This window comes from Neodiprion lecontei, chromosome 4 (genome assembly GCF_021901455.1).
Source record: "Neodiprion lecontei isolate iyNeoLeco1 chromosome 4, iyNeoLeco1.1, whole genome shotgun sequence".
Lineage (NCBI taxonomy): Eukaryota > Metazoa > Arthropoda > Insecta > Hymenoptera > Diprionidae > Neodiprion > Neodiprion lecontei.
The window spans coordinates 1157336-1174140 of record NC_060263.1 but is presented as its reverse complement, the minus strand read 5'-3'; the positions used below and the strand labels follow the sequence as shown (position 1 = coordinate 1174140).

Genomic DNA, 16805 nt, shown 5'->3' with positions numbered 1-16805 from the left:
TGCGGAACTAAAAATCTTGGATCATTCGGAATTTCGATGTTTCAGATTTTTAATTTTTCTCATTTTATACTTTCGGAACTTTGAGCGTCGGTTTTCCGACCATTCGAAACTTTTTTGTTTCGTCAAAGTTTGATTTCTATACTTGAAAAGTTTCGCCGGAAGAAAAAATTTGAATTTGGCGCTTTCGCAACTTTTCAAATTCGGAACTTCAACCCCGTCCCGAATCGTTTGGTTTCGTTTCACAAAACTCGGGAGCTTTCGACGAGCTTCCGATGATCATCTGGTGCGGAGTGCTTGCAGTTCCTTGCCGATATGCCCGTAGTGGTTTATCTCTTGAAAATATATACCGTGCACGTAACGCGCGTCTTCCGCCAACAGATATAGAAAGACGGACGGATCGTTAGACGCTGTGACGTAGGATCGTTTATGCGCTGCCAATCCGTGACGTATGTATGTACACATATACGTACGAACACCTCGTGATCATTTTCTCTTTTTAACTTGGTACAGAGGTTGGTTGTTCGAAGAATTTCGTTAATCTTTTTTCTCTTTCATCACCTTTCGGGACATTTTTGCTCACGGTGCAACAACGGATGGCGTTAGTGAAAAATTTCACGAATCAAATCGTTCCATTCAGGGGTGTTGGGTTCGATTTAATTCTTGCCAAATTATTCGCACAGCTTACACCTTGTCTTATTCGTCTTCTTACACTACGGATAACATAGTCTTGACAACCGCACGAGGGAATCGATTTGTGTTAAAAATTTGTTCCGCATGTGTAATATAGCGTAGAATAAGACAAGATTTGGAATCGTCGTTGAAAATTCTTCTACTCGTTTCTTCGCAATCTTGTCTTCCACGCCCAAATTGTTCGCGTCATCGATCGTTTTTGGCATTGCGTGATTCTTGTAAGCGTGCATACGTAGAAAGTGCGAAGAAGCACGCGTTTAGTTTGGACCGTGTGTGCTTGATGCTCGTCTAACAGCCGGCAGGCAGTCAAGCACGTGTATCGTCAGGCACCCCAAACTCTGAACCCTTATAGCTCTCTGACTTTTCGAGGCCGGAAAATCGATCGGTCCGTTTCCTTTTCTCGGTTTCGCAAAGTTCTTGACCATTTGAGTCACACGTTGTTGCGACGTGTAAACTTTTGTGACATGGTTTTTGGGGTTCGCCGATTACGAATCTGAAATCAGATTTGGAAAATTCAATATGGTGGATTCAATGTTGTAGACGGAAATTTCAAATTTCATCGAGTTCGGTTGTAAAATTCTGTGCAAAGGTTTTCGGGGTCGCTGATATTGGATTCGCCATTTTAAATTTATTTAAATCTGATTTCAGATTCGTGATCAGCTACCCCGAAAAACCCCTGGACAGAGTTCTTTTTTTTTCGGATTCGATCGAATAATCAGCGACGCGAAAAACTTATAATTTACGTAAAACACGCGTATGCGAGGAGGAGTAACCTTCTCGGAAATGAATCATTCCTTCAATTTTCACGATTTTTTTCAATCAATTTGTTTCCAACAATAATAAATTACATTATATCGCAACGATTACTCTCGAATATTGAAAACCTGTTAGTTCTCTAAATATACAAAAAATGGATATAAAATAGGTGGTAAGAATACTCCAACCATCATGACTCAAAGGGTTGCCCTGAAATAAAGTCAATCCGGTAGTGAACAGTCTTATAAATCGGTCTCGTTTCCCTCGTATATCTATCGATCTATCCGTCCATCCGTTCATCTATCTTCGTTTCCGAATAGTCAAACCACGCGCGTGTTTCGAAAGGTCAAAAGATTGTACATTTATACTATGTATATATATATATATATATATATACTCGGTCGCTATGGAATATATATTCTCGTGAAACAGGGATCGTGGAATATCAGGTGAACGGTCACCTCGGAATAACTTGGTTATAATAGTTAACGCGTCCAAACATGCGTATATGGAATAAATTATAACAAAATTGCATCAGCTGAGGGTGAAATTTCAAACGGCAATTCAAAAATCACCGAAACTATTCGTCGACTGGGCGAGAATTCAATCGGGTAAATGGGTATACGGTTTACATTTAAGAATTCGTCAAAAGTTATTCTTTATACGTACCTTATTGTATACAGTGAGAAAATAGTTTATTTATTATTAACAAACGTATTATTTGTGTGTAACGAAATAAATGTTTCTTTACGATTGTCAAATTTTTCGTCGAGCCAAAGTATGATTTGTTAACCGTTGACAAATCTCCATCGATCATTGTTTGACTCGGTTAAAATTTTATAACAATGAAAACAAAGTAATGCCCGGCGATGTTCAGAAAATAATCGATATTCGAAATTAAAAATCTACCGTACGAATCGATGCTGTTAAAAAACAAAAGGTTAAAAAAATTGACAATCGACGAATCGACACGAAAATATAAGTTTTACGTATATTTGCAAGAAAAAGTTTCTGTTTATTCTGTTAGCTCGTTAAAAAAAATTTTTTTGTTTTTGAGAAGAATTGAAATGAAAGCGTGAACGAGTATCGTTATGACTTTATTTAAACGAATTTTTTTTTGTCTACAATCTCGATATTTTTTTTTTTTTTTAAGGATATTCTCGAGATATATCGGAAAAAGTAAATAATTGTCAAGTACGTATGAAATAGAGATAAAAATTTTCCGACAAATTGATTGACAAGTTGTTTTTTTTTCTTTCTTCTAATAATTATTCCCACGTTGCTGGAACGACGCTAATTTTGAAAGTAGAAGGAAGAAAAGAAAAAAAAAAAAAACAAACTCAATTTCCGCACACATTTCCCAAGAGACATTTCAAAATCGTTGAACAATTACAATTTCTTTACTCAAATAAAGACATTTTTTGGGGGTGAATGTTTTCATTTTAAAGAAAGAGAAAAAGAAGAAGAAAAAAAATATGTACACACATACGCGGTATATACTTTTCAACGAGAACGAGACGATTTTTCAGTTTAACGGTTATAATCCAATTCATCGACGAATATATCAAAGATATGAAGATTATAGTTAGGAGGTGGAATCACAGGACACCGTAATCCTCGCAGATAACCCGAATCCTGCGGCGTATCGACTTACTCAACGGCATTTGACACCTTCTGGATGAAGGAAAGAAAGAAAAAAACAAAAAAACAAAAAAAGAAAAAGAAAAAGAGACGAAGAAGCGAGGGTGGGGAAGGGATTGGAGTAGGAGGGAGGGGGGGATGTGGGTGCCGGCCGAGGAATCGACGACACACCGACTCCGGCCAGTGCCGCTTCGTCTGTCGGACCGACCCGGCGATTCTCCTCGTCGGTTTTGCGATACGTTACGTAAACGCGAATTCGAATTTTTTCACTTATCGCCGATGATTATGCCTGTGCGGTACCGTGATACGAAGTTGTTGTAACAATTGGTGCAGGTACGAAGTGAAAAGGTGCGACGATTATGGATGAATAATTTAAAGTAATAAAAATTGAACGATTGAAATGAATTTATTGATGATAATAACAATAATAACAGTGAAATAAAATTGGGTATCGAAGACGCTGGGGGTTGAATACGAAGAAAAATCAATAAACTTCTTTCTCATTTTTTTTTTTTTTTTTTTTTTTTATTCGGACAAATATTTAACCAGTTACTGGTACGTATTAATGTTGCAAGAAACATTTGCACAGGGTTGAAATCCGTAGATTCAGATTATAATATATGTATATATATATGTATATACTCAATTATAAACTCGCGCAATTATTATTTAATTGGATTTAATACAATTTATACACGTATGTATGTGAATCCTTCCGAGTTTGGATTTTATTTTAATTAGTGGTGTTACTGTTGCAAGGTACGGTTTTATTGTGAAAATTTCACTCTTAGACATTTTGTATATATAACAGAGGTGGAGTGCAGATTGCAGTGCGTCCAAGTTTTTGTGGTTTTCCGTAAAAGGACAGATATATTTCTAGTTTGTCGAGGCGTGATTTGTGCCGGTTCGTTCGTTCGTTCGTTGGTTGGTTGGTTCATCCCGGCATCCGCACCTGCAAAATCTAATACGTACAACGCACGTCGCGGTAAATCATTAAATATTATTTATATATACAGTTGTGTGAGAATTTTTGGCAGCGACACTGATTTGTGTCGTCCGGCGAAGTGACCTGAGGTATAAAATAACATACCGATGTTACACGCGAGTCACGAATCTCGATATTTTAAACAATTGTACACGTATATACCGGATTTTTCATCTAAATCCTAGAATTTACCGCGTGTGAAGGAAAAATTTGATACTCATCGACATTGTTGCTGGATTATTTAAATATTCATCTATCCGCGCAGACCTTCAAGCTTGAACACGTGATTGCTTCGAGAGGTAAATAATTTGTCAAATATTTATTCATATGTTTTTGGATTCGAGTAAATTGTTTGATTTTGTTTTTTTTTTTTTCCCCTACTTTGGATAATTCACTCAAATTCGAGTTTCCCTGTAAGATTATTCTCGCGTTGCAAAAACCCACGCATGAATTATTTGAGTGTGTGTGTACTTAAAGAGCGTGTCCGCTCATCGCTTTATCTGCAGATCGTGAAACACGGTCGAATACGATTAATGTTCACTCACCTTCCCGTTAGGTTCTACCCGTTTCTCGCTCTCGTGACTCTCTTTACGTTTTGTTTTTTTTTTTTTGCCATGTTACGTATGTGTATTTCATTTACCAGTCTTTACGACATGCAATTTTTACGAACAATTTCCGAGGTACATAATAAACTCTGTAACAGCTTCATTGCGGATTGTTTAAACCTTTGAGTCGTAGTGGTATAAGAATTCTAACCACATATTTTTTAGAGAACTTTGAAAGCATATTTCTTGGTGGTTTTTTGCTACACCTGACAGTATACCGATAGATTTTCAATACCCGAGAGTAATTGTTGCGATATGATGTAAGTTATTATTGTGGGAAACAAATTGATTGATAAAAAACGTGAAAATTGACTTTAATTACATAAATTATGAATTTTCCGGATCGCTGATTACGAATCTGAAATTAGATTCTTAATATTCAGCACGGCGAATCCAATCAGCGACCCCGAAAACTCCTGAATTGGGTTTTTTGGCCATATTCGATCCGCCATCTTGAATTTTTCTAATCTGCTTCGAGATTCGTAATCACCGGGCTCAAAAACAACAGAATACTACGGCATAAGAATTGACTCGGTACAATAACGTGTGATTGAAATGGTCAAAACGTTTGTACGGTATTTGAAAATAAAATGAAGAATTTGCAAACAACGATTTTAACGTAACGTGATTGAAAATTATTACATACATCTAGCACTGATTGCACGAGGTTATTCTTATCATTCGGAGAGATTAAAACCCGTCCGAAGCTCACAGCCGAACTTGCTTTTTGGTCATTAGCCGTGCGATATCTGGTATTTTACACGTAAAGATTAATTTCCGGTAGAGACTGTACCTACCGGTTTCTACGTTACACACAATAAGATAATACGTCAATAGCTGAATCGTACTTTTGACGTAATCGATCCGGGCAAAAAAAAAAAAACGAAGAAAAACAAAAAAACCAGAATGGGAACAAAAAGCATCGGAGAGAATGTGCACAGAATGACTCTGATCGTGAATGAATGGGAAGGAAACCTTACGTAACAACAACTTGGAGTTCGCCTCGTGGTGAAACACGTTGTCGTTCGGTTTGAAGAATTTTTTTTTATACGTATATATATACATGTAATACAAGTTGGATAATTTTCGCGATTCGATCGTTGATCCGCAATTCCGCCGTTTCGACAAATCGCCGCTTGTCAGATATCACAACCATAGTACGTATATTATGCCCACGTGTATTACACTGTACAACTGACGTTTGAAATTTATGCTTAGGATTTGTTTTTTAGGTTTATTTATAAATCTACATAGGTATACGCGATTTGCATAAACCGCGATAATGTCTCATTATTCTTTTTCTTGATCTTGTTACAAATGAACGAAAGAAAAAAAATTATCCCACTCGTCGGCGTAATTAATATAATTGATACGTTACAACTTTCGATGAAATTTATTTTATCTTGTAGTCTTTTTTTTTTTCTCTTTACTACCTTCTTCTTCTTTTTCACGAAAGATCATTTTTACATCCGATACGTTACTTATGTATCCGTACGAGTTTTATTTCATACTATCTGCCCCCAAGCTTAGATCACAGGCGTTCGATTTTATTTTTATTTTTACGATCGATCGTTTCGTACAGTTTGCCGATATTGATCGTTGCGCCGATCAACCTGGAGCAACGCCGTCAAAATGTTCAATTCTTCGTTTTCTCGTCTTCTCTTCATCCGTAATCAAAATAATATTGTAACGCCGATATGGAACTCGCGAAAATTGGCGACGAAAGGAGAAATAAAAATTATTTTACGCTGAAAGAAAAACAAACAATAAATAAACGATATCCAATCCTTGTGTAAAAATTATAAAAACATATCGGCGGAAAATTTGCTGCCATTCGCGGATGAAGAGGATGAACGAATTCAGGTCATTTTGTTCGCGATCGTCAAGGACGCAGACCTCGAATATATCATCCGTAATGTTGATATAATACAGCCTATCCGAAGCTCGGAAGTAATGTAAGATTTCCCCCATTGTTATACACATATATATATATTATACATTATACACAAAATATATGTATATTTCTTTTTTTTGCTAACCATTTTTTCAAATTCATTCCTTTTTTTTATCTGTTCGATAGATTCGTCGAATTTCGTTAATTTCGTTAAATCGCTTAAAAACGATACGTATGTAAACACATGGAACAAACGTTCGATCGGTCAACAAACGCAAAATGAAAAAAGAACAATTATGAGGGGAAAAAAACCTAAAGGAATAAAATCTGCTGTGGCAAAAAAAAAGTCTTGTCGCGCTTGCTCGCTTTGCAATATCGGTGCGGCAGATTCGCATGATGATGAAAAAACTTGATGAAATGTAGTAGTCAATTAGTCGTAGGGTAGGTAGGAATAATACCCGAGACAAGAATTCCTCAGTTTTTTTTTTTTTTTCTCTCATTTTTAATCTCCTTACTTTCGCACCTGCCAATGCTGCCGATGATTCTGCTGCTGTACGTATATACACCTATAAGCTAGAAATTATTACCGCGCCGACGAGTTGTGCGTCGATTAATTACAACGTCAACCCCGCTCTCATACCGCACGATTAATGAGAAATGCCTCAATGAAATTGAATTTTATAAGAAATTTAAGCATTTAATATGCAATCATTTTTTTTTTTTTTATAATTAACACACCCATCTTATGAATGAACTTTTATGAAATTGAGTACGCGTTATACAACAACAAATTTATACGGTATGTGTTCAGATATTATGCACGTGGTTCAAGAGCACGTAATATATATTTAACTGTGCATATATACGTATAATATATCGTAACAGTCGTTGTATTCTATTATCGATCACCACGTGTATGTGCATACTACATATACACGGTATGTACACATAGTATATATGTACACCTGTATTACATGCACGTATCATCCAACAGCTCATGGTGCGTGACCTGGTTCACTTCTTCTAGGCTTTCAATTTATTCCCTTCCGCTTTATTCGCCTCCGATCCACGCTGCATGCGTAATATATACAAATTATCTGAAGTGCAGACGCGTGTACATCAAAAGTTGGATATCATCTGTTTACACGTACGTATAATATGCATGTAATACCTGATGCACGTATGCTTTCTGCAGTTTTAATTTCGATCACTTTTATGATTTTTTTTTTTTTGTTTAGTTTCGCTTGTGCACGACAAAATGTTTGATATGAAACAATTACTTTTACGTTGGACAAAAATATTTAAAATAAGAAGAAAAAAACAAAATGCTTTCTGTTTACTATTTCGACGTGTGTATTTAAATGTAATCATAGCAAGAACAATAACGACGATAATGATGATGACGACGATGATTATAGGTTTAGGCGGGCATTGTTTCATCACTTGAGAAACAATGGCAACAATATGCGCACGATAAGATTGGTGAAAATTTTTGAACTTTGCTGCTGCAAATAGCGTTTCCCCCTTTTTGTATACACGTATACATGTGTACACTGGTGTACGTATTGCGCGTGTGTGTTTGCGATATATAAAAAAATCTATATAAACTGCACCGAGAATGAGAGAGAGACAGAGAGAGAGAGAGAAGAATTGTGAAAGTTTTCAGTGCCAGGTTGTTAAGGTCCAGGGGATAAATATAACGCGTTTCGAAGAGACAAAAGGAGGCGTGGAAAGTTGAGTTAAAAGAAAAAGAACACGATACAGATATGTATAAAAGTTAATCGTTATAGCAATTACGCTTGTATCTGTGCAACGTATTATACCTATATTATATGCTTCGACTAGGCGTTAATTTTTTTTACATTTTATCTATTTTTCTTCGACGATCGTTCGGACGTGAAAATCGAATGTGCGAGATTAAAAATGAAGGGGAAAAATGGAATTGAGTCGCGTGGAAATAAAAAGAGATAGGGTGCGTGAAAAAAAGGGGGGGCGAAAATACGATGTAGAAGCGAACGCAGAGGGACGTGGCAAATGTTTTACACAAGAGCGGTGTTCCGGTAGAAATGCCGGTTAAAACTACGAGTGGGGAGGAAGCAGATGTCACGCTTCGCAGAGCATTTCTGCTGCTGTTGCAGGTGCCGGGCATCCATCGCTCGTACGTACGTACCTGTACATACATCGCGTACGGCAAGGTTCGTTTGTCATTATACATATGTCCGTACGTATACAGATGTACGGGGCATTCCACGTCGACGGAGTAAACGGTCGACCGTGACATTTTCTTTTTTATTACATCAGGGATTTTTCCTTTACGCTGGTTACTAACCCTGAAAATAATATCAATATTTTCTTCAATCGTCAGTCTTTACTCTGTGAATTTTTAATCATCTCGGGAATATCCAGAATTGATTTTTATGAGACAAGGAGAAAAAGAAACCTTTGGCTTTCGAGACAAAACATTTTAAAAAATCTTTGGGTAAAGGCGAGCGATTGAACAAAGTACAATATTTTTTTGGAACCTTTTCAGGGTTCGGAAATTACGTAGGAAAAATCCTTGGTGATATTAAAAAATGTCAGGGTGAAGCGTTTACTGAGTTGGCGTGGAATGCCCCGTATGTACACGTACACTGACACACGTGAATTTCCAGAGCTTGCGCAATTCCGTCAATTCTGCACGTTGATGTATTAGAAATACGTATAAGGTATTATAACGTACGTTAAAAACCCGTTCAAAGGTTCGGTATTTTGTTCATCCTTTTTTTTTTTTTTAATTCACATTTCTTATTATGCTTGGTTACAACCGTTTTCCGAACAGTGTTTGAAACAACAAAATTTTGTACGTATATGTGCACAACAATATATACATGTAGGAATTTTCTGAACGATGCACCGATGAACCGTAATAAAGTAATTGGCATATCTAATCATATTTTGCATAAGCAACTCTTGAATACATTGTAAAAATCAATGTGTATTTTTTTGTTTTGTCCCTTTCAACGTTTCGTTACGTGGTTAAAAATTTATTTTACGAACTTTGAACTTTGAATTATTACCATTGTGAAACAGGTATACACGCAGATATTGAAAAATCGAAATGTAATCGTAGTATAATAATGTCTCGGCACAAAACGAGTAATGCAAATAACGAGACCAAATAGAAAATGGAAATAATATATATTTATTTGGAATCAATGGGTATTACGACGAAGGAAATTGATCCATTGTTCATGTGTAATGAAATGTAATTTATCAATTCGTGCGTTGAATTATAACAATCATCTACGTGCACGGTCTGCCGATAATATCTCGATGACGACGGGATATTTTTATTGTTTTTCTTTTATTTCGTGTGTGTGTGTATCCTTTGGAGGATTTAAATCGTGCACGCCTTCAGGTTCCCGAGGTCGCCAGGTTTTCGACGGTTCCCTCGAGCGACACGGAATCCGGTCGTTCGTTCGCCGGCTTGCGGACTTCCGGGACAATAAATCGAGCCGGTCTGCCCGCCATGCCGTGCCGAGCCAACGCACGGATTCTGCAGGGCTGCGATGCAAACCGAACTGTCGTCACGAGGCTTTACGCTCCGCTTTTTCGATTTTTTAATAAGAACTGAGAGAAAAAGTAACGCTTCTTTTTTTTTTAAACTTTTTTCCTCCAAACAAATCAACGTCAAGATTAACAATCTTGCAAATCTTGGATTTCAGAGCTTTAAGCCGTCCATTCGATACTTCGTAGTTTCGTAGAAAATCTCGAATTTCTAAACTTCAAGTTTTCGAAACTTGTAAATTTTCGTCCATCAAATTTTACCGCCCGCTTCTTACACGCGTCGTCTTTCGAAACCGATTGTGAATTACACTCGCGGCTCGTCCGTTACGCCGCATTGTTTAAACAAGGTATATGAATTAAGGGCGTTTCGTGCGCCGAATATCGAGGTCGAATTACCGTCTGCACCCTTATTCCTATCGCTACGTAATATATGTTGGTAACCAACCGTCTGTCGCCGATACGTGTAGCGCCTCATTTACCGCTTCGGGTATACATAAAGCTGTATGTACCTACGCATATGTCTATGTTGTATGTATTCAAGTGTGAAAATAGGCGGTAGGCGTATGATCACGTGCGGCGCGTGCCGAGAATCGCGAAACACCTGCCCAAATTCTTGACTCCGTCGATGTTTTATACTTGTCTACGTATAATTTGACCATTTTATATAAAAAAACATAAGAGGTGAGCAGTTTTTAAACGTCGGTTTAATCAGTCGCCAAATTCACGTGCTTCAATGAATAAAACAATTTTCTTGCGTCATTTATAATTAATTAACGAACGATTTATCGATGCATTTATTCACTTACTCGCGGTGTAATTGTATACCTAGAGGTATAAATATTTGTCAGAAAATGACTCTAATGTCATTGATTTCGGATTTGAAAATAAATAAACCGAAATCATTAAACGTATGCATGGCTTTTGGAAAGTTTGTTGATAATCTGGGAATGTATTATACATGTATACGTGTATTATACAGAGTGAATTTCTAACGACTGTGTTAAAATTTAACGCGCACGCGCACCGTTCTGATATCAACTGTTTGCCAGGGCGACCAACCGTCGCAAGTGTAACCTGATTGTAAAACAATTTTACGAGGTTGAAAGTTAGTGACGTTATCGCAATGAAACGTCGGGGGAAAAATCATTATTGTGCAATTTCCGAACGACTTTCAAGGTATTAACTTTTCGAAGTACACGAGTTGGTATGTTTTGTTTATCATGGTTTACTAAATATCAGACAGCTAATCTTCGATGTAGGCGAAGTAACGCGATTTTTGCAAAAACATGCATCGTTTTACCGTAACGTTGCTAATTAACTTCACACTCGTGAAATTTTGACAGTCGAAAGTTGAGCGTAGTTGCCAACCTACAACTGTCAAAATTTGTCAGGTTACATTTACGAAGGTTGGTCACCTTGGCAGACAGTTGGTATCGGAATGTGGCGCGTGCGCGTTAAATTTCAGCAGACGACGTATCGTGCAGTCGTTAGCGATTCACTCCGTATATTTATACACACACGTATGCATATTATACGTGCAACGTACGTTACACGCGACAATTAGTCAAGTACAGAGCTACTCGCAATCAGCTCGGCGCACATGAAAAATAATTCGGTACGATTCATTCGTCACAATTAAAGTCTCGTTAAGCCGAGTGACCGCGGCAAGTCAAGGCTGTGCCTAAAGAGAGCTATAAGCCTATCCTAAATGACGAGGAAAGCCGCTCGTATATACCTACCGTTACGTATGTACGTACGTACGTACATACATACGTATATTTATGTAAACTACGGTGCGATCCGATATTAGCTCCCAGCGCTGTCAACAATATTTTATTCGCGAGTAGCTCTGACTCCGTTCTAGGGAGTTTTTGGCGTTGCCGACTAATTTCGGAACGCACCCTATATTACACACACGTTTGATACGTTAAAATAGGTCCGAATTGAAAATATTCGAGATATGGCTGCATTTTTTGTCTACAGGGATTTCTGACCCTCAGGAACTTAAATCTGAAGCCATTTTTGAGCTGCATAACCGGTGTTTCGATAAAATAAAAAAAATTTGACGTTTTGTGCGTGTTCCTGAAAAACTGCCATCGGTAAGTGAAAAATGACCTGACCCAACGCTTATTGTTAGAGCGGAAAATTCTACATCGAATTATGTGAAGATATGTCGGAAACGGAATCTGATCAACAAATTGAGAATAAAGAAATTCTACTTATCGACGGTATCTGGGGAATTTTGATGAGATGATTTCTTCTCTCTTAATTTGTTAATCCGATTCCATTTCCGACATATTTTGACGTAATTCGATGTAAAATTTTTCGCTCCACACGATCGTCAAGTCATTTTCAATCTATCGACAGCAGTTTTCGAGGGAAACGCAAAAAACGTCAACTTTTGCTGTTCTCTCGGAACGCCGTCTATCCGACTCGAAAATGACTTCGGATTTGAGTTTCTGACGGTCGAAATCCCCTGTAAACAAAAACGTAGCCATGTTCCGAATATTTTTAATTCGGAACTATTTTCACCGGACTTTTTTTTTTTTTTTTTATTGCGTGACAACAGACTCGGTGCAAACGATGTTCGTGTACCTGGAGGCCTACGGTAGCACCGATGTCTGTCCGATTGTAGGCTAATTGCGGTCACTTCCGTCACGTTGCGTGTCACCTATAATGCGGTATAAATAAGGAAGGTTCGGTTCGGACAAACAAGCCAGCCAGCTCGCTCGTATCAGTGGTAGACGTATCGCGTTTATTTATGATAATATTTCTCCAAATATATTATCATTTACAAACGGCAGTCTCCTTATACCATACGTGTAATACGTCTATGGGGCATTTAGTTACAAATCTAACGGGTTTTCGTTAACTTCATTTTCATTTGGTTGGATATTCTTCAGACTATAATAAATCAGTCCTGGAATTCTCGAATTTTTATCACACAAGGTAAGTGTACCAGTTATCGACACGCTTAGACACAATTATTGACTCATTTATTTTCCAAAATTATTAATTTACGGGAGAAATTGTGGAATTTCTCGATAACTAAAACAATTGCTAGAGATTCGAGTCAGTCACTAAATATTTATTTTTTGGTTATTTTAAAACCGACGATCAAACAGATACAACTAAAAAAGGGTGAACAACTGTGGAACGGGGATTGAGTTACGGATATTCGACAATTATTAATACAAACTTTTGTCTTTTTCGAATTCTCGATCAATTGTCAGAAATTTAATTTTCTTCGCCTTTATTTCTTATTTGAGAAATTTTATAATTTTAAATATTCAAAAATCAATGTTCAATCGTTTGAAAAATTTTTCAAAAAATCCAGAAATTTTCTCAGTCCTTAAGAATCACATGCTGAAATTATTTGGAAAAAATATGAAATTAATTTTGAAGAAAACTTTTCGTAAGTCGTGTTCTTTTTTTAAGAAATTTATTGAATTTCGTTGGAAAAGAAACAGGCATTAGAAAATATGTTATAGTTAAATACGATCCTCTAGCGGTTCACCAAAGTTTCTTCTGATCTATTCCGTAACTTTGCTTTGCCTCGAAGCTGAAACTTTCCCTCCTTGGAATAATTCTATCTCTCTCTCTCTCTCTCTTTCTTTCTGACGCTCGATCCTTGTTCGCGAATCAAATATCCGTAATATACGTGCACGTATACCTGCATTACACATAAACGTATGTTCGACAAAAATTATTATCCCCGCGGCTAAAGCGAATCGGATCTGAGAGAGTTCCAGTTGTGTCTTGAAGCTGTCGTCTCGAATACGAGAAAAACGGGGCTTGGTTTTGACCACTGATTATTTTCGTGGTTTCTATACCTCCTCAGTTCCACAGACAGACTCGGCTACTTGGGGTTTTCCGTGTAATATTACACCTTTCCAGTTACACGTTACACACAAATAAATACACACACCTTACATAAAATTTGTCCGCGCATTTAACCACCACCACCATCATCATCGTCATCATCATCATCATTATACGCGATAGATGTACGAGTCGTTCTGCTTTCCCTCGTAGAGCCTCGATCCGATGGAGATAATAATATAATAATTCCTAATCGCGTAGCTGCCTCCGGTTTCGAATAAACTTGGTAAGAAAAGTGTCGTCTTTTTTTCAGATACTTTTCGTTCAGACACCTTGTATATTATATGAAATAATTTTTTTTTTACTTACTTTCATTGTCAACGAGAAGAAAATTAGGTTTGTTTGAGGACGAGTGTTACAACAGCTACTGCATTAGTTGGATAATTCCACGTTTCTTACTCGTCAAAATTTATCGAGTCAAAGTAAGGTACGATATCATACGCTTGTTGAAAAGAACACTTGGATCGATTCAATTCAATTTCGTCGCTGTATCCACTGAAGATAATCAAATATAGCAATAAATAAAAAGGCTGCGATTAAAAGTTGAATAAAATTTTATTAAAATTCATCCTGTGGCAGGGCAATGTGTGTTAAATACGGTATAATGTAGATAGGTATGCTCTAGTATGTATATATATAACGATTCTATTATCGAATCGTTAATGTTTATGTTTAAGGTGGCTATTTATTACATAATATATCCACGCACGACGCAGGTACCGTAAAACCTTTTAATATGTATATATTCCGAATGACGCCGGTCTACGATTAAAGTTTCGAGAAGTTGGTGGAACACACAAAACGATTCGAACTTATCGCTGACCTAGGCATGACTAAACGTTACGGTATATACGCTTTAATTTATATTGTCTTTAAATTTAGAATTTGAGGTCGGCGTGATTCGCGGCTGGCGAGTAAGGAAGAGGTAAAAAAAAAATAAAAATACAAATTCAGAGGATAAAAAAAGAAAAAGAAAGGATTGAAAAAGAAAAAAAAAACGACAACAAAGAATACGACCAGAGAAAACGGCGATTCGTCGCGAAATACAAACGATGCTGTATTTATTGTCTCAGAATTGCATATATATATATATATATGTATATATGTATAGACGCGAGCGAGAAGAACGCGATAACGAAAATTAGACGATTATTTTATCGTCGCGTGGGGGTTGAGCTTCGGTTTTATCCTCTGTAATTATATATATATCGCCGCTTAATTTACACAAACGTCGATCAGTCGGGTCATATTCGACCGCAGCTGGTTTTTTTTTTTTTCTTTTTTCTTTTTTTTCTCTCTCTTTCAGTTCAAGCGTCGCTGCGTTTTAATGAAAATTGAAAAACGAAGACGGAAAGAAAGAGAAAAATAATTAGAATTTGAAGTGAAAACGAAGCATAACGGTTGAACTTACGGAATTATTCATACGTCATAGGTCAACGCAACTTTGCTACAACGCATGGTCATTAACGCAGTCTCGTTTGTCACGTGAATAAGAAAAGAAAAAAAAAATTTATCGATCAACGGTAAAATTTAATCATCTGGCCTAGCTACATATTTGCTTTAGACTTATTATTACCGTTTCTTCCTCCTAATCGTGGGCAGTACCGGCAGATCTATTACATTGTATATACATATATGTGTATGTATGTATGCATGCATGTATAATACGAGGGAGTGAGTTAGCTTTTGCCACGCAGAATACATACTCGATGGATTATTTTTGGATCGATATTGCAAACGCCTCCTGGTTTTTTTTTTTTCTTTCTTTTCTTTTTTTACCATTTACATTTTTACTTTTTTTTCTCTTCTCTTTATTCCGTATCGCGTGTTTGTCTCATACGCATCATTTATGTATAACAATAACAGTGTCGATTATATAACCGAACTGATTCATTCATCGTTCTGTTCGCAACCGAAGAATCGCAATCGTTATGCATGAAAAATTACTAAAGCAACGTTACTCCTCATAGGAAATATGTAATACAATGTACATATATTACGATATTCTCAGTTGGTTTGATTTTTATTCTTTCTTTTTTCCTTGGCTTCGCTATTCTTGTCGTACGATATTGACACGTAAGAACCGGAGACGTTCTAAAAGTGTAATAACTCGACGGGAAAACATTCCGCTTTCTAAAATTCATCTAAATCGGAAATAATTTATATTAATATCTGTATATATATGTATGCACGAATTGTTTATAATCATCGATACACGTCTTAATATAAATTATTTCCGATTTAGATGAATTTTTTACTGCGTCTTTAACGATTTGTTGAATTTTATTTTACTTTTCTTCTTATTTATATTATTATATCTATACCACACGTCGCGGAAGAATGACGTTGGAATTCATAGCAAAAATGGTGAATAGAAAGTAAATAAAAGTAAGAGACAAGAAACGAGCCGCGGCGACTAATGAATCCGAAGACAATGGCCGATGACGACGTCACGGCTACGAGTTGCGAATATGTCATTAGTGGATATTATACGCGTATATATATATATATTGTACACAACATCCCTTACATTACTATCGCAATATTTAATCACGCGTATCCGTATGTAATTAATGCATGCGGAGACGAAAGGACGAAGCGCACGTCAGCTGTGCCGAATACCAAAATGGAATTTATACGCAGTTGATTCATCGGTTGATTATTTTTAAGTTATTCATTTGTCAATTCGATTTATTCGTTCGAGCTATTACGGACGGAATGAAAATACACACGCCTAATACCGAATTATTTTCTGGCGAAACCTTCGAGTAAAGAAATTAAACTTTGAAGAAACAACAAAGTTTCG

At 36.7% G+C, this 16805-nt stretch overlaps 1 protein-coding gene across 13 annotated transcripts in view; it reads left to right on the top strand.

Annotated features, from left to right (window-relative positions):
- The window catches only part of LOC107217391 (rho GTPase-activating protein 21), a 99348-nt gene that overhangs the window by 49950 nt on the left and 32593 nt on the right, over positions 1-16805 (top strand). Inside the window, exon 1 of one of the 13 annotated variants that reach the window (XM_046738901.1) lies at positions 3266-4371. The exons of the other annotated variants lie outside the window; for them this stretch is intronic. The gene's annotated coding sequence lies outside the window, so the exon portion shown is untranslated. Of the gene's footprint in view, positions 1-3265; positions 4372-16805 lie in introns of those variants that run through there. 13 annotated transcript variants of the gene reach the window in all.